Source organism: Emys orbicularis, chromosome 1 (genome assembly GCF_028017835.1).
Source record: "Emys orbicularis isolate rEmyOrb1 chromosome 1, rEmyOrb1.hap1, whole genome shotgun sequence".
Classification (NCBI taxonomy): domain Eukaryota; kingdom Metazoa; phylum Chordata; order Testudines; family Emydidae; genus Emys; species Emys orbicularis.
The window spans coordinates 288,986,235-289,010,637 of record NC_088683.1 but is presented as its reverse complement, the minus strand read 5'-3'; positions in this window follow the sequence as shown (position 1 = coordinate 289,010,637).

Below are 24,403 nucleotides of genomic sequence, written 5' to 3'. Positions count from 1 at the left end.
CCTCATAGAGTACAGAATCTCTAAACCCAGTGAATCCCACAAGTACATACTAATCTCCACATAATATTCTGCATACAAGCAAGTAGTACCATAGAACTGAAAGGGTTACCAAGTCAATATCTTGTATGTCCCCAAAGACAGATGACAAACTAATCTCCCAGTCCTTCCTGGATAGATTTCAATAAGGCAGGAATTAACAGGAACTGGACTTTGCTGTTAGTTGTATGGAGTCCATAATTATTAATTTGTTATTATCAGCATCAACATAATTATTAGCAACTCATACTGCGGTAGCACACAAAGGCCCCAATAAAGATTAGTGCCCCCATTGTGTTGGGGTTGTACAATCGTGCAAGGAGATGTGCTCTGCCCCAAAGAGTGGAGTTAGGGGAAAGGTTTTAGAAGTGAGTTAAAGGTAGTAAATAGGTAGATAAGTGGCCAAGAAAGTCAACGACAGTGGGAAAATAGTGATGTGTGACCAGGAATATGGCAGTACTGAGGGAGAAGAACACAAAGATGTAATGATGAAAGTAGGCCTGGTCATAGGAGATCCTCCAGAGGTGATCAACGTAATGAGAACAGGAGAAGAAGGGGATACTGGAGATGAGTCAGGCCTAGAGGGATGGAGTTGGCAGTGGGAAAGAGAGGCAGAAGAGTTGAGAGCGGAATAAATCTACAACACAGTCACACAGGATTGGCAGCAGAGGGCTAAAAATGGTAGAAAAGTCTGGACATTAAATATAACAAGGATAATAATCATAATACCTAGGTCTTATACAGCATTCCCTCTAATTTTTCCCACGCATGTGCGGAATGAATTTTGGTATGTGCACCAATATGGAGGTGATGTGTGACACATCACCTCCATATTGGTGCACATAACAAAATTAATGTGGTGGTGGTGGGGCCAAGGGTTTCGGAGTGTGGGAGAGTGCTCAGGGCTGGGGCAGAGGATTGGGGTGGGTGGGAGGGTGAGGGCTCTGGCTGGGGGTGTGGGCTCTTTGGTGAGGCTGGGGATGAGGGGTTTGGGGTACAGGCTGCCCCGGGGCTATGGTGGGGAGAGAGGTCTCCCCAGCTCTCTCTCCCCACAGCAGCACCTGGGCTGGGGGGGGGGGGGGAAGCGCCTCTCCCCCGGCCGCGGCAGGTCCAGGCTGGGCTGGGTTGGGACCAGGGGAGGGGCACCTCTCCCCTGGCTGTGGCAGGTCTGAGGCCAGCGGGGAGTGGTATCTCTCCCCGCCGCAGCCCTGAGTGCCTGCGCAGCACTTAATAGGCTGCTGCGCGGCCACGCAGCCGTGCAGCTCAGAGGGAACTTAGGTCTTATATACTGCTTTTCACCCATAGATCCCGGAGTGTTTACAAAGGAGTTCAGTATCATTATCTCCCAGGGGGAACTGAGAGATAGGGAGGGAAGTAACTTGCCAAAGGTGACCCAGAAAAGCAGTGACACAGCCAAAGTCTCTTGAGTCCCAGCCCAGTGCACTTGGTTATATTGCCTCCAATATTCAAGGATTGGCGGTCACAGAGGAATTGACTGGGATGAGAAATGTGGAAGGAAATGAACTGGCAGCTAGAGTGCAAGAACTCAGCCACAGCAACTAACTAAAGACACCAAGTTTCACTATGATCCGGGACTTAAGAGCTAAAGATGCCAGATATCAGCGAGGCATGAAAAACGCCTTCTATCCTGTGTTGACTGGAAAGTCGGTCCCACTGCTTTTTGAAGCTGGACCTTATGGAATGCAGTCTGCTTTCAACTCCTTGGGGTGACCATTTGTTGAAGATTCTTAAGATGCACCAACAGACTGAAAGGCAATGTTCTCTTTGTCATTAATTATCTCAGTGGAATGCCTCTTTTATGGCCCTTCTGGATGCTGTGGGTTTCCATTCGACTTGGTCAGCTTTGAAGGAGGAGGGAAAGGATTACTGATACTGATTTAAAGCTCAAAGCAAATACGGGACTAGATTTTCAAAAGAGTTCAGCCCTGATTTAGGCACCTTTTGAAAAGTGCCCAGCACCCAGCAGTTGTAACATTTATGGTTAGATTTTCAAAATAGTTCAAGCACCCAACAGGCCGAGATGTTCTGAAAATCTATCTACAACTGTGAGTGCAGAAATAATGAGAAGCCTAAAAGCCATAACATATTCACTTGAAAAAAGCTCCAAATTCATTTGAAGTTAGATGAAATTCTATGGCCTATGTTACACAAGAAGTCAAACTAGGAGACCTAATAAATTCCTTATGTCCTTACAAATCTATGAATCTATGAAAGTTTTGCAAAACCAGTGACAACTAAAATACAAAAATATGGAAAGGGGAAAATGGTGCTGATTTTACTTTAAAATAGGGTAGAGCTATGCTGATGTTTTTAGGGCTGTTTTCATTGGGTTTCTATGACGCTTACACTATGAACTGTAGTATCTTATTTTGGACCCAGTCCTGCAACCCCTCTCTGCTACTATTTATTTCAATTGAAGTTCTGTGCAAGAAGGGTTTGCAGTACCAGGTTCTTTGTTAAAAAAATGAAACAAAACAAAACAAAAACCCTGCTGTTACCGGGTTTGTTTTGTTGTCAATGAAAATAATAATTTTAATTAGAAAGTTTCTAATTTATGAAAGATCTAAACATTGGTGGTAGAGTTCTAAAGCCATTTATCTAAACACCTAAGACTGTAGCCATTTAAAGCTCCTCTATTTCTAATAAGAATGTCACACTTGAAGGAGTATTATTCTATTTTGTAACTGTCAGTATGAGTTCTGGTGCACCGTGCCACAGGTTAAATGCACACAATGAAAATCTCTTTCCTCCCCACTGCCAGGTCTGTCACATAGTACAATAGAAGTCCACAAAAACACAATATGATTCAGAATATTTAGGCTATGGCTATGCAAGCAAAGTTCATTCAAAATTGATTTTCTTTCAGGCATCCCTGATAACCCCCATTTCAATTGCTCACTAACTGTATAGCTGTGCGGACACTTAAGGAAGTTGCAAAGCAATGCAGCCTGTCTGGGACATGAAGGAATGTAAAGCAGGATAATCACAACATCATCAACCCAATTCTCCAAGGTGGCTGGCCAATAATGCTGTTCTAATTGAATAACTTATCCACAGCTATTTCCCCTGGGAGAGCCTAAGGCTTAGGCTCTCTGTGTAGGCAGATGGTTTAGCATACACAATGAAACCTGTAATTTTCTCTCACCACTGGGCATGTTAACAGTGGGTTGTTTTTCCCTTTCTGCTAGTCCATTAATATTTTATTTTAACTATTTTCCTTAAATTATTATGTGCCATGAAGCAGAGGAGGAAGAAATCCATGATACACATCATATCTGTTTTACAGCCAATTCACTACTACACCATATTCATTAAGGTATCTCCTTTGCTAATTCAACCATTGTATATGTCATCATCAGGGGTGTGTAGAAGGGAAATAGTCACAATTACAACAACAGTACATGAGTCATCATAGCCCTGAATTAATAAATAACAGCAAAGCATAAAAATAGTCTTCAAGTACATTCCATAACTGCAGTTCTTAAAAAAATGTGCATCAGTGACGGTTAACAGAACGTATTTCTGAGGCTGCAGATGATTGCCCTTACACCATCCTGATCTTGCATTCTGATCAACAAGTCTTAGCAATTTATTGTGGTCCCCTTATTCTTAAAATGTATAACAGCAACAAAATCCTCATCAGCAAAGGTGGTTGAAAGGAAAATGCAGCCCAGGAGGGCAAGGCAGCAGAGACAGCCCATCAGCAGCCTTAACAACATGACAGATGACAGCCCCAGAGGCAAATATAGGACTGCCAGCAGAACAGCCTGTAGAGTCTGCCAAAGAGCCAGATGCAGCTACTGAAAAGATATTATCCTTAGCTTAGCATCTGGGTCTTGTTGTGGCCAACTATACTTCATATACTGTATGTCCTCAGGGTTGACCCCCAACTATCGGGAGAGGTTGAAACGATGAATAAAAGCTTTCATTCTATTAATATTATGTTTAAATATTGGTTGGATAAAGAACATGACAATTAAAACATCCATTTCTATAAAATATAATGATTAATTTGCATTTATAGTAGATATCTTGTGGGTATGTATATGCTGCTATTTTCCTCCCCCCAGCCCCCAACAAGAAAAATACTTTCTTAGTTAGGGCAGGTGAACATTCTTTATTTGCAGCTATCATTCGGAAATATAGATATAGCCATTCAACCATCTCAAAGAAATACCAGCACCTTGTAAATCTACATGCAATGGAATATTGGCATAGAGCAGCAGTACTCTTTCGCTATAGAAAGGTACAATTCTTTCAAAACACTGAGTTGACTAAATCACAAACATTTCAAAACCTTGGCTTGTAGTACTAGACATCAATTAAGGCTTTGTCAAAGAATTGGTGTGACAATTAAAGTGACAACTAATGATATGCCATCTTGGAAAAGATAATTGCACCCATTGTTAGACACTTAGCAGGTCAGAATACACGCACATCCTTTCAACAGTGGCATTCATCCATTCACCCTGGCATCCTACTCTAAGTGCAGTATTGTGATGATAGAGTTATCATTTTTCCTTTCATGGAATTCTTTTTGTATGATTCTGCCCCATATGGAAGAAAGCACTGCTTTTCAGCGCATGAGAAATTAGCTCGGTCATGCAAAATAGAAATGAGGCTAATAAAAAGCATTCTTTAAGTTTATAGAGAGGAGGGTGAAACAGGGGAAAGTCTTTTCTCCTTAATATAAATTAACAGAGATGTCCTATCTCCTAGAACTGGAAGGGACCTTGAAAGGTCATTGAGTCCAGCCCCCTGCCTTCACTAGCAGGACCAAGTACTGATTTTTGCCCCAGATCTCTAAGTGGCCCCCTCAAGGACTGAACTCACAACCCTTCGTTTAGCAGCTTAATGCTCAAACCACTGAGCTATCCTTCCCCCCAATATATAAAATAATCACTAAGAAATACCTTAAGCAGATCTTTCTGGTTGTGTTCCTTAGAAAATATCAACTGTAACAAATGATTAATCCTGAATAAAAATCTTCTTATCTTTATACATAAAATCAGACCATATTGCCCCTTCCCAGACAGTGGGGCTGAGGTTACAATCATCAAAAACAATCTATTCAGAGAAAATGGGAAAGTTATGAGGGAGATGCAGTTTTTGCATAGTTCATACATACTTCTACAACTAATATGCTAATCGCTTACTAATTAAACTATAAAGCCAGGTTTTTCAGATATTTCTGGTTAAATACTAATGAGAAAGATACAGCATGCGATTCCCAATCCAGGGTCCATAGAACACTCATTGGGGGGTTGCAGAGCATCTCTTGGTGGTTCATAGAAAGCTGGTAGGTCACATGATGCTGACTCCTCCAACTTCTTTCCATTCGCTTATACAAGCAATCAGACAGGAAGATCACAACAGCCTGCACAAGAGGCTAGAAATGAGGACCGAGCCTATTTTGCTGTTGGCAATTGTTGTAATTGTCACAGGGATGTTATGCAAAGAGGATGTTACCTGGAAGGCCGGGAATTGTGTGGCCCATGCAACCATAAATGGGTAGGGAGGAGGCACATGTGATTATTTCTATTAAGATATGGTCCACCCTCAGAAAAAGTTTGATGACCCCAGGGGTAGTAGATCAGTTATTTGTATGCTTTTGCTTTTTAACTTTAATTGAGACAATCATGGAAACTGGAACTATAGCCAGCTTCTCTGCGCCATCATAGTGTTCCTCAACTGAGTTTTCCAGGTTCAACTATACAGAAGAAAATGTAGTTTGGTTTTCATGTCCATGTGAGTCTTTGGCTCTCTATGGCTAAACAAGTGTGCCAATTAATTCCAGTTGTGGTTGTGGTGTCGATTCTTATGATTTTGACACTTCCCTGGACTGAGAGACCACTAAGCTCATTTAAAAAAAGCCACACAATAGTGGCTAAATGTTGTCCATATTTTCACATTTGATGCACGCTGTAATGAAAAGTTTAATAATTAGCTACTCAAATTGCCAAACTTGATCACCCAAAAATATTTGGAACTGGTACCAGTCATTGCCCTTCATCCTTAGAGATGTCTTTCACTGGAGTTAGCTGCACTTGGTCTGATTAAACAGAAGCAGTGTGGATTAGCAGTGCTACAATTTAAAAACAAATTGTCTCCTTGAGATAAAAACATATTGGAAAAATTGACCCATATAAGTACACATTGGTACCAAGAAAATACCCAGAGATAAGATAAACTGAGCCATCTGCTACCTGAAAGTGTGGGCTGGATCTGTTGCTCTGCAAAAAAAATCCTACATAAAACAAACCTGTTAATAAATAGTCTGTAGTCACTCTCACTGCTTCCCTTTGTTAGTCTCATCCTTTTTATTTTTTATATAGGACCAGATGTGCAATCTGGGAAGTTTTCCAGATCCATTTTTTGGAAGTTAGTTTTCAACATCAACAATACGTGATGAGGTGCTTTTGCCTGAAATTATGTTATCAGCAACTCTGTAAACTAGAGTTGCATGAAAACTTTTGCACTTGAAGCAAAACTTACAAAGTTTGGGCTTTTGGGCAGTTCTTCACGAGGAGAAAATGTCTTGTGATTTCTTGACATCATTGTTCTAGGAGAAAAGACCCACTATCTGGATTACAGCCCTGCCAACAGCAGAGCAGAACATATGGGCCCAGATCCACAAATGTGCCTAAGGCCCAGTTTTAGGCTCCACAAAATCCCTGCTTGGCTGAGGCTGAACTCTGTAGGCACCTAAACTCACTTGGTACCTAAGTTTTCAGGATAAAAGTTCTTAAGGGCCCTATAATTCTGTCTCTGGCCATGTTCACTGTTGCCTCACTCCTGTCACCCGGATGCCTAACCCCAGTGTGATCCATGTAACAGGGAAAGATAGATGGAGGAACACTGATCTCACCTGCAGTAACTGTGCTCAGAGGCTGCCTAATTCCCACAAAACAGCCAGAAGGAGGTGCTCTCTTATAACCATTCACTCAGGATATACCTCTCTCATCAGCATCTCCTATTGGCTGTTTTAGGTAACTCCCAACCTAGCATTGCAATGCCTACATCCCTTGATAGATCCAGACCACAGGGCCTGAGCCAGCTTATATTGAAGTCAATGAGAGTTTTTCAATGGACTTCATTTAGAGTTGGATTTGATCAATAGTAAACGTGTCTGGCTCACGATGCTCTGGTCAGACCAAACATATCTCAGGCATAAAATGTACAATACAAATTTTTAAAAAGCTTCTTTAGGGGCCACCTTTTATTCCTCTCCTGATTCTGCGTGATTATTTGGGGCCAAACTGCTGCTAGCCCCTCTGTTTCCTTATGGAAAAGAACTATTGAACTTAATAGGGAGAAAAAGCATTAGGGTTCTATAGAAAAGTAGCAGAGTTCTATAGAAATTATACTAATGACTTATAATGAGAATGATAACCTGGAACTGGATGATTCAAAAAAAAAACCCCGTGGGAATTTGTTGTAAATTCCACAGGGCTGTTCCATAAAAGATGGTACCTGTACTACCTTCTGCCATTTCTCAACTGGCATTTGGTGCCTTAGGGGGCCATACCCTTCTGGCGTAACTTAGAGCAGCCCATAGCTTTCTTTCGCTCATGCAAGGGTCAGCTCACACAATCAGGGGATCATAGCCATCTTCCTGACAGTTCCCCCTCCCCTCAGCCCCTTCTCGTGCCCAGATTTTGGCACAGGAGAGAATCTACCTCCTTCTGCCCCCAAAATTCCAAGGTGATATCCTTAGTGTTCTATCCAAGGTTCCCGGTCAGATTTGGAATTATATATGTAGTAAAGGTAAAGCTCTCAAACTCTGCATGAGTTACTCATGATTTTCAGTCCTAGAGATTCAAGCAATATTATGTCCATGCTAGACTAAAACGGTATCTTCTAAAAAAGCTGGCAAAATCTCCTGGGATTTTTGTGTATACAAAACAGTGTGATTAGAAGAAAAGCAGTCTGATGTGTGTGTCAGGATGTATTATGGTATGGGGACATGCGTGTGTTTGTGAAAGAGAGAATAATTTTATTTGTATAAACGAAATTGGAGAAAAGTAGAGAAAGGGAAATACTATTGGGAAAAACAACAAACACGAGATCATTATAAACTATAAGCAGAGGGACAAAACAAATAGCAATACTAACCTGTTTGAAGGTGATGCGATAAAACCTGACAAAAGCACATCATATCTGTCTGTCGGGTAAAGAATCCCAAATGGGTCATTACTTGGATAGTTTGAGGGGGAGGGATAGCTCAGTGGTTTGAGCATTGGCCTGCTAAACCCAGGGTTATGAGTTCAATCCTTGAGGGGGCCACTTAGGGATCTGGGGCAAAAATCAGTACTTGGTCCTGCTAGTGAAGGCAGGGGGCTGGACTCGATGACCTTTCAAGGTCCCTTCCGGAGATGGGATATCTCCATTAATTATATTTTTATCTTGCAAACGTCTACACATTTGAATCGTTTACTAATGGAAGTAATCCCATAAAAGTCAATGTTTTATAATCCTGTCACATTCCAGCATGCAATCCAGACCAGTGAGAGTTTGTGCCCCTATCTAGGTGCCTCACAATGCTTTGCTGTTGTCGCTCCCAAGCTGGGCTGCTCACAGCCTAACAGCCTGCAGGTCACACCCCGCGTGTCTGTGTATAGCTACAGCCTTGACCTACCAGCTCTGACCCCAGCAGCCTGTCAGCAACATTCTAGTCACATCCTGGTTTCCACCAGCCTTGGTTACTTCTTGGTGACCCCAATACACTCCCAGACCTGAATTTTTCCCAGAACTTGTGTTGTGCACTGTCCAGCCCTCTCCTGGGCAGTTCAGATATTAGAGGTCCGTTGCCCCTGGAAGGAGTCAATATGCAACAGTTTGCTACTCTAACTGGAGTTACCCAAACAGTTCAACACTGGATGAGTTTATATTAAAAATAAAACAAGTTTATTTAACTACAAAGAGATAGTTTTAATGTGAGCACAAATATAGGGAATTAAAGTATAACAAAGCATAACAAACTAGATTTGGTTCCAGGTAAAATCCTTAACACATCTTCCCAGCAACATTGCTAACCAAATTTTCATGTCAGAATCCCTCCCCAAGTCAAAAGGCTGGTTCCTTTATCTTCTGAGGAGAAAGAGAGAATATTCCCAGGGTATCTTTGCCCCTCACTTTTATAGTCCAGTCCCGCTTTGAAGTAGGTTCTTCTGAGGATTACCTCTCAAAGCAAAGTTTATTCAAACAGTAAAGGAGACAAGATGGAGTCTGGGGGTGAAGATGGCTCCATATTCTTTCTTCTCCACTGTGTATGCTGAAATACAGATTTGCCTTGTCTCCCTCTTGCTGTCTCAAGGACCATATTTACTACTTATATGTAAATTGAGGTAAACACATATTCCTATGTTTAGGACAGATCTGTTTAACAACTTTGCCTAGTCAGAGCTAATAAAATCATATAGGGGAAATTCATAACTTTACATAAAATATTGCTACTTACATTTCAGCATGATATTATTAACCATCAAGTTATTAGTTTTCAAATGATATATCACAAGGCATACTCTGTAAATAGATTATTACAATAGTGTGTAGGGTAAGAATACAGGGGTGCTTTTGGTCACATAAGAAAAGCCATACTGGGTCAGACCAATGGCCCATCTGCCCCAGTATCCTGTGCTCCAACAGAGGGGAATGCCAGGTGTTTCAGAGGGAATGAACAGAACAGGCAATCATTGAGTGATCCATCCCCTGTCATGCACTCCCTGCTTCTGGCAATCAGAGACTAGGGACACTCAGACCATGGGGTTGCATCCCTGACCATCTTGGCTAATAGCAACTGAAGAGCCTATCTTCCATGAACTTATCTAGTTCTATTTTTAACCCCGTTATAGTTTTGGCCTTCACAACATCCCCTGGCAACGAGTTCCGCAGGTTGACTGTGAGTTGTGTGGAGAAATACTTCCATTTGTTTGTTTTAAACCTGCTGCCTATTAATTTCATTGGGTGATCCCCTGGTTCTTGTGTTACTAGAAGTAGTAAATAACACTTCCTTATTTACTTTCGCCACACCAGTCATGATTTTATAGACCTCTATTTCCCCTCTTAGTTGTCTCTTTTCCAAGCTGAAAAGTCCCAGTTTTTTTAATCTCTTCTCATATGGAAGCTGTTCCATACACTTAATCATTTCTGTTGCCATTCTCTCTACCTTTTCCAATTCTAATATATCTTTTTTGAGATGGGATGACCAGAATGGCATGCAGTATTCAAGTTGTGTTTATATTGGGGGATTACAATATTTTCTATTGTATTATCTACCCCCTTTCCTAGTGGTTACTAACATTCTGTTAGTTTTTTTGACTACCACTGCACACTGAGTGGATGTTTTCAGAGAACGATCCACAATGAGTCCAAGATCTCTTTTCTGAATGGTAACAGCTAATTTAGACCCCATCATTTTATATGTATAGTTGGGATTATGTTTTCCAATGTGCATTTATCAGCTTTGCATTTATCAACATTGAATTTCATCAGTCATTTTGTTGCCCAGTCACCCAGTTTTGTGAGATCGCTTTGTAACTCTTCACAGTCTGCTTTGGACTTAACTATCTTCTGCAAATTTTCCCACCTCACTGTTTACCTCTTTTTCCAGATTATTTATGAATATATTGAACAGCACTAATCTCAGTACAGATGCCTGGGAGACACCATTACTTGCCTCTCCCCATTCTGAAAATTTATTCCTACCCTTTGTTTTCTGTCTTTTAACTAGTTGCTGATCCATGACAGGACCTCCCCTCTTATCCATGACTGCTTACTTTACTTCAGAGTCTTATCAAAGGCTTTCTGAAAGTCCAAGTACACTACATCCACTGGATCATCCTTGTCCACATGTTTGTTGATACCCTCAAAAAATTCTATTAGATTGGTGATGCATGATCTCCCTTTACAAAAGCTACGTTGACTCTTCCCCAACAAATCATGTTCATCTATGTGTCTGATAATTACAATCGTTACTATAGAGTCAACCAATTTGCCTTGTACTGAAGTTAGGTTTACCAGCCTATAATTGCCAGGATTGCCTCTGGAGCCTTTGAAATAAAACCGGCATTTGGGCATTAGCTATCTTCCGTCATCTGGTACAGAAACAGGTTTAAATGGTGACTTATAACTGTTTAATTTATCAATATGTTCCAAAACCTCCTATACTGACACCTCAACCTGGGACAGTTCCTCAGATCTGTCACCTAAAAAGAATGGTTCAGGTGTGGGAATCTCCTTCACATCCTCCGCAGTGAAGACCGACGCAAAGAATTAATTTAGTTTCTCTGCAATGGCCTTATCTTTTTTGAGTGCTCCTTTAGCACCTGAATCGTCCAGTGGCTACAATGATTGTTTGTCAGGCATCCTGCTTCAGATGTACTTAGCAAATTTTTTATTGTTAATTTTGAGTCTTTGACTAATTGTTCTTCAAATTCTTTTTTGGTCTGCCTAATTATACTTTTACTCTTGATCTGACAGATTTTATGCTCCTTTCTATATTCATCAGTAGGATTTAACTTCCAATTTTTAAAGGATGCTTTTTTTACTTTGTTGAATAGCCATAATGGCACTTTCTTGGTCCTCTCATTATGTTTTTTTAATTTTTAATATACATGTTATTTGAGTCTCTATTATGGTGTTTTAAAAAGGTTTCCATGCAGGTTTTTTCGCTTTTGTGACCATACTTTTTTATTTCCATTTTACTAGCTTCCTCATTCTTGTGAAGTTCCTCTATCTGAAGTTAAATGCTACTCTGGTGGGCTTCTTTGGTGTTTCCCTCCTCCCCCACCCTCACAAGGATGGTACATTTTATTATTCAATATATTTATTAATATAAAATTATTTTTAATATATTTATTAATTATATTATGGTCACTATTATCAAACCGGATCCTGTGCTCCATTTAGGACTAAATCAAGAATTGCCTCTCCCCTTGTGGGTTCCAGAACTAGCTGTTCCAAGAAACAGTCATTTATGGTTTCTAGGAATTGTATTGCCAAATCTCATCCTGAGGTGACATGTATCCAGTCAATATGGGGACAGTTGAAATCCCCCATTGTTTTCTATTTTTCTACCCTCTCTAATATCCCGGAGCATTTTACAATCACCATCACCATCCTAGTCAGGTGGTTGGTAGTATATCCCTACTGCTATATTCTTATTATTCAAGCATGGAATTTCTATCCATAAAGATTCTATGGTACAGTTTGATTTATTTAAGATTTTTAGTATATTTGACTCTATGCTTACTTTCATAAATAGTGCTGCTCCCCAACTTGCATGACCTATTCTGTCATTCCTATATATTTTGTAGCCTGGTATTACCATGTCCAATGGATTATCATCATTCCAGCAAGTTTCTGTCATGCCTATTATATCAATATCCTCATTTAATACCAGGCACTGAAGTTCACCCTAGTATTTAGACTTCTGGCATTTGTATACAAGCATTTATAAAACTACTCCCAAAGACAGAGTCATGCAGGCATTTGCAGAATCAGAGCAGTGCTCTGACTTACAAGAAGGATGCTCCAGTGGATAGGGTACTAGCTGGAGACATGGGTTTAATTCCCTGATCTAGTACAGACTTGTATGAGGTTAGATAAGTCACTGACCCTTTCTTGCTTTAGTTCCCCATCTTTAAAGGGGGGATAATAGCATTTCCCTATCTCACGGGGTATTAAGAGAACAAATATATTACAGTGATGGAGATTCTTAGATACCACAGTGATGGGGGCCATATAAATACCTAACCAATAAAAAATGTTACTAGGTTACTTTGGACCTGATCTAAAGCGCATTAAAGCCAGTGGAAAGACGGCCATTATTTTAAATGGGCTTTAGATCAGGCCCATAGTCAACATCTTTTTGGGTTACAAAAATGGTCATCATTTCAATTTAGATGATTTTCACCCTCAAAATTTTGATTTTCCTATCAGCATATAGCAGAGTTCCCCTCTGCCCCCAGTTGTTTCTATTCTTAAAAGCTAAAAGCAGAGCTATAAAAATAAGGAGGTACATTTTATCCGGAAGTCTTTAATTTACTCTATAAACATTTCATATTAGAAAGATTCAGACATTCATCCATTGATGCTGTAGGCCCACAATTTCTTACCCAGAATGTGCACTTAGGAAGAGGGATAACTAGAACTGTGTGAAAGAGTCTTAATGAAAACCCCAATCAGACAACACTCCTTTGGGGCTTTGCTGCAAGCCTGAAACATAGTTCTGGTTTGCTACTGGGTCAATCTAGGCCAAGTTTCAGGCAAAATGCAGGGATTTGTTGTTTGGTTCAGATTTGTTTGGATGTGGAAGCAGACAAAGAATGAACACAATGAACCTCCAGGAAGTGAAACCAAAATAAAAATGGCTCACAAAACCAGCTGAGATGTGAACAACTTTAGCTATAATATGTTAGCCATCTGGAGTTTAGTGTGGCTGTTAGTAAAGGCCCCCCTGTATTATATGCCTGGTGGGTGTTTTTCGCTGTCTATCATTGCCTACCAAATATCATGTGGCATGGTATTTTGTGTCAAAAGTAACAACCAAAGGAAATAAAATTGTTTATGCCTTTCTTTGCTTCTTTATAAAGATTGATTTTCAGTTCCTTTTTAACTTTAGATTATTCAGATATTTTTCAAGTCTTCACTTCTCAATTTTGTATGAAAGACCTCAGAGGAAAAAGTGGAAATCATAGAATCATAGAAGATTAGGGTTGGAAGAGACCTCAGGAGGTCATCTAGCCCAACTGCCTGCTAAAAGCAGGACCAACACCAACTAAATCATCCCAGCCAGGGCTTTGTCAAGTCGGGCCTTAAAAACCTCTAAGGATGGAGATTTCACCATCTCCCTAGGTAACCCATTCCAGTGCTTCACCACCTCCTAGTGAAATAGTGTTTCCTAATATCCAACCTAGACCTCCCCCACTGCAACTTGAGACCATTGCTACTTGTTCTGTCATCTGCCACCCCTGAGAACAGCCGAGCTCCATCCTCTTTGGAACCCCCCTTCAGGTAGTTGAAGGCTGCTATCAAATCCCCCCTCACTCTTCTCTTCTGCAGACTAAACAAGCCAAATTCCCTCAGCCTCTCCTCATAAGTCATGTGCCCCAGCCCCCTGATCATTTTCATTGCCCTCCGCTGGACTCTCTCCAATTTGTCCACATCCCTTCTGTAGTGGGGAGACCAAAACTGGACACAATACTCCAGATGTGGCCTCACCAGGAAATGTTTGAGATCCCTCTTCCGAAGTGTTTGTTAGACATTTGAGTGAAATTATTAGCAAAAAAACCAACACCACAAATCAAAAAGTTTTCATGAGTCTGATTAAAATAACCCCTTCTTTCTCAATTGCTCAGGTTTCAGTTTCTTATGATGACAGAATCCCACTAGATTTTCAGTCACCAACAGAGTCCTCTGGCAAAAACAATGTAGACAAGTCTTAATACTGCTATTATGAAAAACAAGCAAAATACTTTAACCTTTCAGCTCTTCCTTATGCATTGAAAAGGAGCATGAAATGACACCAGTTCAGCTCTCTCTCTCTCTTTTGCAGGTTACCTTTAAAGTAACGAACAGCAAAGCATACAAACAATGAGATAGCTAGGCATACAAAAGGTAGAGCTCTCTTTTGAGTAAAATAACCTGCAGATCTCCATCCCCCTCCCCCCCCCCGCAGTTTCCACAAATTATCACGCCTGTGCATGTCTATGTATAATTTAATAGCCAGCATGATACAAATTGCATTATCTTTAGCTGCTTTTGTCTTCATCCCTCCCATCCTTAATCTTTGCTTGTTGCCACCATTTGTCTAATTTACATTGTAAACTCTTATGAACAAGCCTTACATTTCTAAAGGGCTAGTGATTTGGGGTGTCTCAGTGTGTGGCTGCTCAATGAGACATCTTTAAGGTATTTCATTTTCAGGAAGTGCTGGGCACCTACCCTCTGAAAGTCAGGCCCCTTTAACATTTTTCTCAACTTGGAAACTCAAAAATTGTGGCACCCAAAACCATGAGTCATTGCCGAAAATTTAGCAGGTCTCTTTTTCTAGAGCATCATACATGCTCACTGTGTAGAGCTATATCTTTGTTAAGCAACAATTATCTAATATGATGCAGATACTCAGACTGCTCTTGTTTTTTCTACCAAATCTGTCATCTTACATTTCCCTGGGTGCATGCATGAAGCAAAAAGAGTGACGCATTGAGGAAAACAGGCTTGAAGATTCATGGAAAACAATTACTCAGGAACAGAGATTGTTGTTGTTTCTTTTCCAGATACATTCTGTGAAATTCAAGAGCTCACTGAACAATTCTCTTTGCCGTAAAGAGGACCTTTCACCCCCTAGAGAGCTTTGTCATTAAGGACCAAGTAATGCTGTCCTGCCTATGCATCCCCTCCAGGAGACTAAGGAAAGCAGAAATCTTGAGCTGTGATGAATCACCTTGGTTGTTTTCTTATGTGATCCTAATATTCAACTCAGTGAAGCAGGATTTCTCCTGCCCCAGGCAAGGTGGCCTGTACTTTGTGCTTCAGATTAAGGAACTGTTGAAAATGCTGGAGAGTAGACTGAATAACAGAGAGAAAATAATGAAAACGTAATTACTGAAAGGTCAGATGAGCTCCTTTATTTTCAGACTATTTTTTTTAAATTCAGAGATTGAATTTTGTAAGGAAAAAAAATAAGAGGTAGGAAACCTACCTAACAATCAGGGATGTTGTTAGGATAAATACATTAAAGATTGTGTGATTCTCAGTTACTATGATAACCGGAATCATAGGTACCTAAAATAGATAGACCTTTTAACCTTAACTGGCTTGTTTCAACCATGAATGAGTCTAGACCTCAAGCCTGTAATGAACTCAATATGGGTGGACACCTGTGCGTGTGTGGATGACCTTGATTGTAATGGGGCTTGATGCTGGGGTCCACCTATGTTAAACTCATTGCAGGATTGGGGAGCAAGTCTGAAGATTTCCCACATTACTGCCAAATCTCTATTTAAAAACTTTATTCCATAGTCTAACATTCAGCTATAATTAGAAATATTTATTATGTGTTCATCCCACAATGTGAGATGGAGATGCAACGTGCCATAGCTCTGTATTTACACACAAAAATAGGCATAGTTCCTGCCTCAAAGAGGCAATCTAAAGAAGACCAAAAAGACATACAGCGAGACAGATCAGAGGAAAAGGGAATAGGAAACATGTAAGGTATGAGGGTGATTGGCCATGTCCCATTAATACAAAGCTAATGACAACAACTTTTTCCCCCTAGAGTAGTTGATGCTACAGGAAAAAGAATGTTGGGTGAAAAATACATTCAAAGTTCTCTGCTGCCTTTTGCAGAAGATGAATGCAGTTTTAAACTGTGGCTTTATTGTTTGTTGGCAAAGTGACTGCCATGCAGGGACTGAAAACTGCAAGCATTGTCAGACATACTTTTGAAAAATTGAACCCTTTCCTGCTCAGGGGATTAGTTTAAACTTTTTTATAGCATTCGTTTTTGTGATTCTTTACTCCACTCTTTACTGTGCTTCATCTTGTGTTTGCTTTATGAGGTTATTATTTTTTATACATAGCTCTAGTACAGTCTTTAATAGGCTCAGAGAGACAGGTATTTGAAAATCTAAGTGTAATAAAAAGACAAAACATTTATTAACAAGAAGAGATATGGTGGAAACCTTTTTGCTGCTTCAACACTCAGCTCAGTTCCCAATGAAGTCAATAGAAAGATTCCTGTCAACGTATATGGAGTTGGATTGGGTCCCTAGTTAAGGAAATACTGTCATTAATGGGGGAAGCTGTGATTTAATGGTTTAAGGATAGACTGAGAGTCAGAATACCTGGGTTCTATTCCTGTCTGTTCCATTATATGACTCAGGAACAGATTTTGTTCATTAATTTTTACTCAATCAGAAGTCCCATTGTAACTCATAGATTTTAAAGCCAAAAGGGACCATTGTGATCATCTAGTCTGACCTCCAACATAAAACAGGCTGTGGATATTCCCTTAATTAATTTCTGTTTCAAGTCCAATAGCAGTGGTTGAACTAGACCATATCTTTTAGAAAAACATCCAGTCTTGATTTCAGAATTGCCAGAGATGGAGAATCCACCATGACCCATGGTATGTCATTCTAATGGTTACATTCCCTCACTATTAAAAATGTGTACCTTATTTCCAGTGTGAATTTATCTAGCTTCAACTTCTAGCCACTGGATATTGTTATACCTTTGTTGGCTAGATTACACAATCTTTATAATCAAAATTTTGATCCCCAAGTTTTATAGACAGAAGAAGTCACCCCTTAACTTTCTCTTTGTTTAAGCCAAATACTGTGGGAGACTCAAGGACCTCAGTGTAAGGCATGATTTCCAGTCCTTTAATCCAGTGGTTCCTGAACTTTTTTCCACCAAGGACCCCTTTGGCATTTGACTAAATTTCCTGGACCCCTGTCATTTTTTATACATAAGTTTTATGTTACTATTATTTATTCTATTAGTTTAGTTCATTATTTAAAAATATATTGTAATTAAAATAAGACTTGCAAAGGAACCAAAAGTAAACAGTTGGCAATTATTACAAGGCATCACCTCACCCTTATTTTCACTTTAACTAAAATTATGTTTGTGGTGTAATCTGAATGAGCAAGTATCGGTGCTATCAGAACAGTGGCACTGGAATGCTTTTTATAGTGGGGGTGCTGACAACCAGCAAAACTATCCCAAAACTTTTTAACTCCTGCCCCACCTCCTCCAGCTGAGGCTAGGAGCAGGACCGTGTCTCCAGGAGGGGGAGACACAGTCAGGGATAAGGGGGCCGCGGCTGGGGTCATGGCTGGGAGCAGGCGCGGGTCAGTAGCAGAGCACCGCGTGCAGGACCAACAGCTGGGAATCCTGCATGTGGGGCTGGGAGCGGGGCCAGCTGCTGGGACCTCCAGGCATGGGGCCAGAAGCCATGATGCGGGACCCCACGTGTGTGGCCGGGAGTATGGCCGGCAGCTGGGACCACACCTGCAGCCCAGAGCAGGGCCAGCAACTGGGACCTCGCGTGCACAGTGGGCAGCCCAGACCCCGCATAAAACCTGGGGGTGCGGCAGCCCTTACTTCCCATGCCTATGTATCAGAATGCCCCTGCCAGCATGGGAATGTCCCTGTCAGAGTGATCATGGCGTGTGAGGTGCTACACTGTGCAAAGGATGCCATTTTGAGAACAAAATAGTGTCTTCTATGTGGCAAAAGTGTCAGAACACTGTTCTGGTGCGTTACGGGTCCACTGTAGAATGCCTTCAAGGAACAGAACTCCGCATAACCCATGGTGGACCCCCAAGGGTCCAGGGACCCCACTTTGGTAACCACTGCTTTAATCTTGCATGTGGCTCTCCTTTAAACCTCTCTAATTTGTGAACATCCTTCTTGAATTGTGGACACCAGAACTGAACGCAGTATGCCATCAGTGGTCACACCATTGCCAAATACAGAGGTAAAATAACCTCTCTATTCCTACTTGATATTCCCCTGTTTATATATCCAATGATTGCATTAACTCTTTCTCCTACACTGTCACACTAGGAGCTAATGTTCAGCTGGTTATCCATCTATGTCTTTTTTTTTTTTTTGCTTCTCAAGATAGTCCCCCATTCTGTAAGGATGGCCAACATTCTTTTTTTCCTAGATGTATACATTTACATTTGGTTGTATTAAAATGCATATTCATAGAATCATATAAATTTAGGCTTGGAAGAAACTTTAAGAGGTCATCTAGTCCAACCCCTCCATGCTGAGGCAGGGCTACATAGACCATCTCTGACAAGTGTTTGTCTAACCTGTTCTTAAAAATCTCCAGTGACAGGGTTTCCATAACTTCCTTTGGAAGCCAATTCCAGATCTTAACTACCCTTGTAGTTAGAAAGGTTCTTCTAATATCTAACCTAAATCTCCCTTGCCGCAGATTAGACCAGTTACTTTTTGCCCTATCTTGAGTGGACATGGAGAACAACCCATCGCAGTCTTCTTTACATCAGCCCTTAACATATTTGAAGACTTATCAGGTTCCCTCATAGGTTTCTTTTCTCAAAACTAAACATGCCCAGGTTTTTAACCTTTCCTCCGAGGTCAGCTTTTCTAAACCTTTCTGTCATTTTTGTTGCTCTCCTCTGGACCCTCTCCCATTTGTCCACATCTTTCTTAAAGTGTGGTGCCCAACAGTAGGCATAGTATCCCAGCTGAAGCCTCACCAGTGCTGAAAAAAGTAGAACAATTACTTCCTGAGTCTTAGATACGACACTCCTGTTAATACACCCAGAATATCAGCCCTTTTCACAACTGTACCACATTGCTGACTCATATTCAAATTGTGATCCACTATAGCTGCCAGATACTTTTCAGTAGTACTACTGCCTACCCAGTTATTCTCCATTTTGTATTTGTGCATTTGATTTTGCTTCCTAAGTGTAGTACTTTGCACTTACCTTTATTGTATGTCATCTTTTTTTATTTCAGACCAATTCTCCAAATTATCAAGTTACTTTGAATTCTAATCCTGTCCTCCAAAGTGCTTACAACCCCTCCCAGCTTGGTGTCACTGGCAAATTTTATAAGCATACTCTCCACTCCATTATCCAAGTCATTAATGAAAATATTGAAGTGTACTGGATCTAGGACAGACCCCTGAATGACCCTACTAGATATATCCTACCAGTTTGACAGCAAACCATTAATAAGTACTCACTGAGTACAGTTTTTTAATCAGTTGGCACCCACCTTATAGTAGTTTCATCTACACCACATTTCCCTGGTTTGCTTGTGAGAATGTCATGTGGCATCATGTCAAAAGATTTACTATAAAAAAAGGTCAAGCTAAAACACATCTAAAGTTTCCCCTTTATCCACTAGGCCAGTTATCCTGTCAAAGAAGGAAATTAGGTTGTGTGCTTGCACCAAATTTACCAAGCATTCTTGGTCACTGTATCAGTGACCTGTCCTATTCATTACTTAACACTCCCTCAATCTGTGTCTCCTCTGCAAACTTTATAAGTAATGATTCTGTTTTCTTCCAGGTCATTAATGAAAATGTTAAATAGTGTAGGTCAAAGAACTGATCCCTGGTGAGATGCCACTAATAACACATTTGCTCAGTGATGATTTCCCATTTTATAATTACATTTTGAGATCTATCAGTTAGCCAGTTTTTAATCCTTTTAATGTGTGTCATAGTGATTTTCTATCACTCCATTTTTTTTAAATCAAAATGACATGGTACCAAGTCAAATGCCTTATAGAAGTCTAAGCAAAATACACCAACACTATTTACCTTTATCAACCAACCTTGTAATCTCATAAAAAATCAAGTTAGTTTGCCCAGATCTATGTTAATTAACTATATGAACTTTCTTTACTTCATTAATTGAGTCCCATAATGGTCATTCCATTATTTTGCCTTGGATCAATGTTGTGGTGATGGGCTTTTAATTAATTGTAATTAAACAGGTCATCCTGTTTACTGTTTGTTTGTTTTTTGTTTGTTTCACTGGGTGTTGTAAGGTGCTGCTAAACCAGAGCTAGGGGTTAGACTCAAGCATTCAATCTTCCTATTCTTCATGTATCCCATTTGTAAAATGGGGATATTAATACTTACCTAGCTTTGTAAAGGGATTTGAGATCAATGAATAGAAAACATTATATAAGTGCAAAGTATTATTTCCCTGTATTATTATTGTTATGTTTAATGACAGCCATTTCAGTTTATGATAATCACAAAATAACAGTAAAAGAAAGATTAACATCTCAGACATATAGAACCTACATTTCTCAAACCTGTCTTACAGCGTGGACCACTAGTTGGGTTGGACATTATGGCAAGTTTCCAGGTCTTGAAGGCTTCAACTGATGGGTCTGTTCTTTGGAGCATTTTCTCCCTGGGGCAGGAAAAATTGAAGGATGAACAATTAGATGGCTGCACTGCTCTGAGCTGTGTGCCCTGATTAGTAGATTCTGTCTGACACAGAGGGATGTCAGTGCCTGCAGTGGTATCTGCTCCTGTCACTATCAGCATTCAGCAGGTGACATTATGGAGGATGGAACTCAGCTGAGATGCCTAAGGAGTTAAAGGGAGCTGGTTGAGGCGGGAAATAGATATAACTGACAACACCAACAACAAAAAGGCTGAAGTGTGTAAGCAAGCAAAAGAGGGGTGGGGCTGTTGGAAGCGATGAAGTCAGTGTACCACAGCATGGCTACTGCAGCTGGATCAATTCTAAGATAAAAATAGCTGCTTGTATCCTCTGCCTCTGCAGTTCTAGTACAGATATCTGAGCTAGAGAGCCAGACAATGTAAATCTTCCTTCTTTTTCAAAATCAGAAAGAAACAGATCCCCAAACCAATCAGAGCTAAACAGGATGCTCAAGAAAATAATCTCTCTCTTTCTCTCTCTGCTCCACACTCCAATAATCCTAATGATATTGTTACCACTATTGTGTTACTTATGGTGTGTTCAAGGTGGTGCCCACAATGTGTCAGGGACTTCCCACACATTCCCTGCCCTGAGTTACTCACAGCCTAAGGACATACAGAAATGCAGACAGAGGGTAAGGAAAGGGGGAAGAGCATATAGGGATTTTATATTTATGTAGCATCTTTTATCCAAGAATTTTTACTGACATTAGTCTTAACTCCCATCCGAAGGAGATTGGTAATTATTTTTTGTATCCATGTTTGGCTGGGTAAGGTCATGCTAGATTCTGATACCTTTACTGATGTTGAATAGTACTTTACACCAGGAGTAGTTCCAGGAAAGTAAATAAGAAGTACTTGTGGTGCAAGATGTAAGTGTACCACAATCTGGCCAGTAGTGACTTGACCAAGGTCACACAGCAAGTCAGTAGCAGAGGTAGGTAATAACAATATTTCAGATGTACTGTAAAACAGTAATTGTTACCCAAAGATGTCAAAACATTCCACAAATGTTCAGCTTCAAAACTCTGCTAGGAGTGCAGGAAGTGTCATCTCCATTTTACAGAAGAGTGAGCTGAGGCACAAGTCTCCTCCACAGCAGAGCCTTCAGGATCTTCATTGTCCAGTGGAGCTCTGTGGTTGAAGAGGAAACATGAAATTCTGAGGGCAGAGCCCTTCAGCAATGATCATCTACCTGGGCCCTGCTCCTGTGTAGACAGAGTCCAAAACCTCATCCCCCAATGAGATATAGATATATAGATATATAGATATATATATAGATATATATATATATATATATATATATATATATAGATAGATAGATAGATAGATAGATAGATAGATAGATATATGGGAGCCAGAGCACAGGGGTGGCTCCAAAATAGTGTTGTCACTGTCAGACAGAGAGGAAGAATGCAGGGTGGCCAAAATCCTCCCATATCCCAGGGCAATAACATGCCTGGGGGAGGTGGGGCAGGGATGGTATCATCTCTCAGAACTCTCTTAAGCTCTCCATCTACCCACAAGAAACAATTCTGTCCATTTTCATCCCAGGTCCTTTCTCTGTCCTCTGCAGCAGTGGAGGTTACTACAGCAACAGGGCTGCAGTGGCCTTTTCAAGAAGGAAGGAAGGCGAGAATGCCAGAGGAATGGCTACATGCCAGGGGAGCTGATTGCACAGAGTTCCCTGCTCCTGTCACCATCCCTTGAGCTGCTGCAAAACCACTTTGCTCTGCGTACCTTTCCACACCATCCTTAGGACTAGTCAGGCTGTCCTTATAGAAAAGTCCCTATAAAATCTAAGAGGAATTAAGCTAATAGGGTTCTACAAAAATGAAATAGGGTTGTACAGGAATGTCTCTTAAAACCCTACAAAATGTAATAAAGAAAGAAGTCTTTCCTATAGGATTTTTCTCAAACCATCCCATAGAATTGTATAGGAGGGAATGGCTTTTTTTTTTTTTAACAATAAACTCTATAGGTTGGTTAAAGAACCGTAGAAAGATTATCATTTTTAGTAATTTCTAAAAAACTCTTTCATAAGACTACCTCATATGTGGGGGTAATAACTAGTGCAACCTTAATTTCCACTGACAGATTTGGCCCTAAATGACAAATCCAAGATCACACAACAAGTAAGTGATACAGTTGGGAATAATACCTACATCTCTGTATCCCAGTCCCAGGCTTCAAACGAAAAACCCAAACTTGCTTCCTGCCACTAGGAAAATGGAGGGAAATTTGGTGAAGGAGACATGAGCAGGTAAAAAATGAAATTGATTTTCAACCTCTCTGTATTATTTTAATGGGGTTTCAAAGAAAAGCTTCATCTCTACCATTATAGTTCAATCAGAAGGCAAAGTCCTCACTAAGGTCAGATTCTGACAGACCTGTATATATATATAGCTGGGATATATGTGTGTGTAGTGGCGGGAGAGGGGTGAGAGTGGAGGGAGGGATTGGGACAGAAAAGGAGAAGTTCACAAGCGCCTTTCTCCAACCTTCCATACCCCTGTACAAATGTAGCCAGACTTCAAGAACTTGTCAGAAATGTAGTCACAGCCACATTGTGATGTGTGTGCCAAGCCACAATGTGGCTTTTGAGTTATGGTGTCAAAAAGACACAATGTTTATGGAATGCATGTTGTCACAATGAAAATGCTATACTCCCTAAGACTCAAGAATATGGTGTGCTATGTATTTATTATTGGTAAGAGGCAGAACTGCAGTCCATAAAAAACGTCCATTAGGGGATGGAGAAAGAAAATGAAATCCTCTCTGTGTTAATATGTAAGGAACTAGAACAAAAGAATGGCCATACTGGGTCACACCAATGGTCCATCTAACCCAGTATCCTGTCTTCCAACAGTGGCCAAAGAGTAAGTGACTTGCCCAAGATCACACAGGCAATCTGTGGCAGAGCTAGACACTGAATGCTGATCTCCTGTATCTTAACACAGTACCTTAAACACTAGGCCAGCCCTGCCTTTCTACATTGTGGATGAAGCAGGACTATGATTAGCATGGTTAAAAACCTAGACTGCTCACTTAATCAGGAGTTGTGTAGTTTAATACTTGTGTAAGACAAAGGGACAAATGCTGAGCAAGTAATGCTGTGGCTATAAAAATACCTGCCTGACCTGAGAACTTCCAACACTCTCACATTCGCAGCAGGCCCAGATTTTCCCATCCCAAGTCATCTCATTGCTAGTCAATGAATCTGCATTATACAATACAGACTGCACCATAGACTGCAAACATCCAAATCCTTTGTTAACAATACTTAGCATTTATAAAGTGCTTTACATCCGTGGAGTGCTGTACAAACATAAACTAATTGATCAGCTAACAGTTGGCAATTTAGTTCATCCCTAAAGAGGGGGT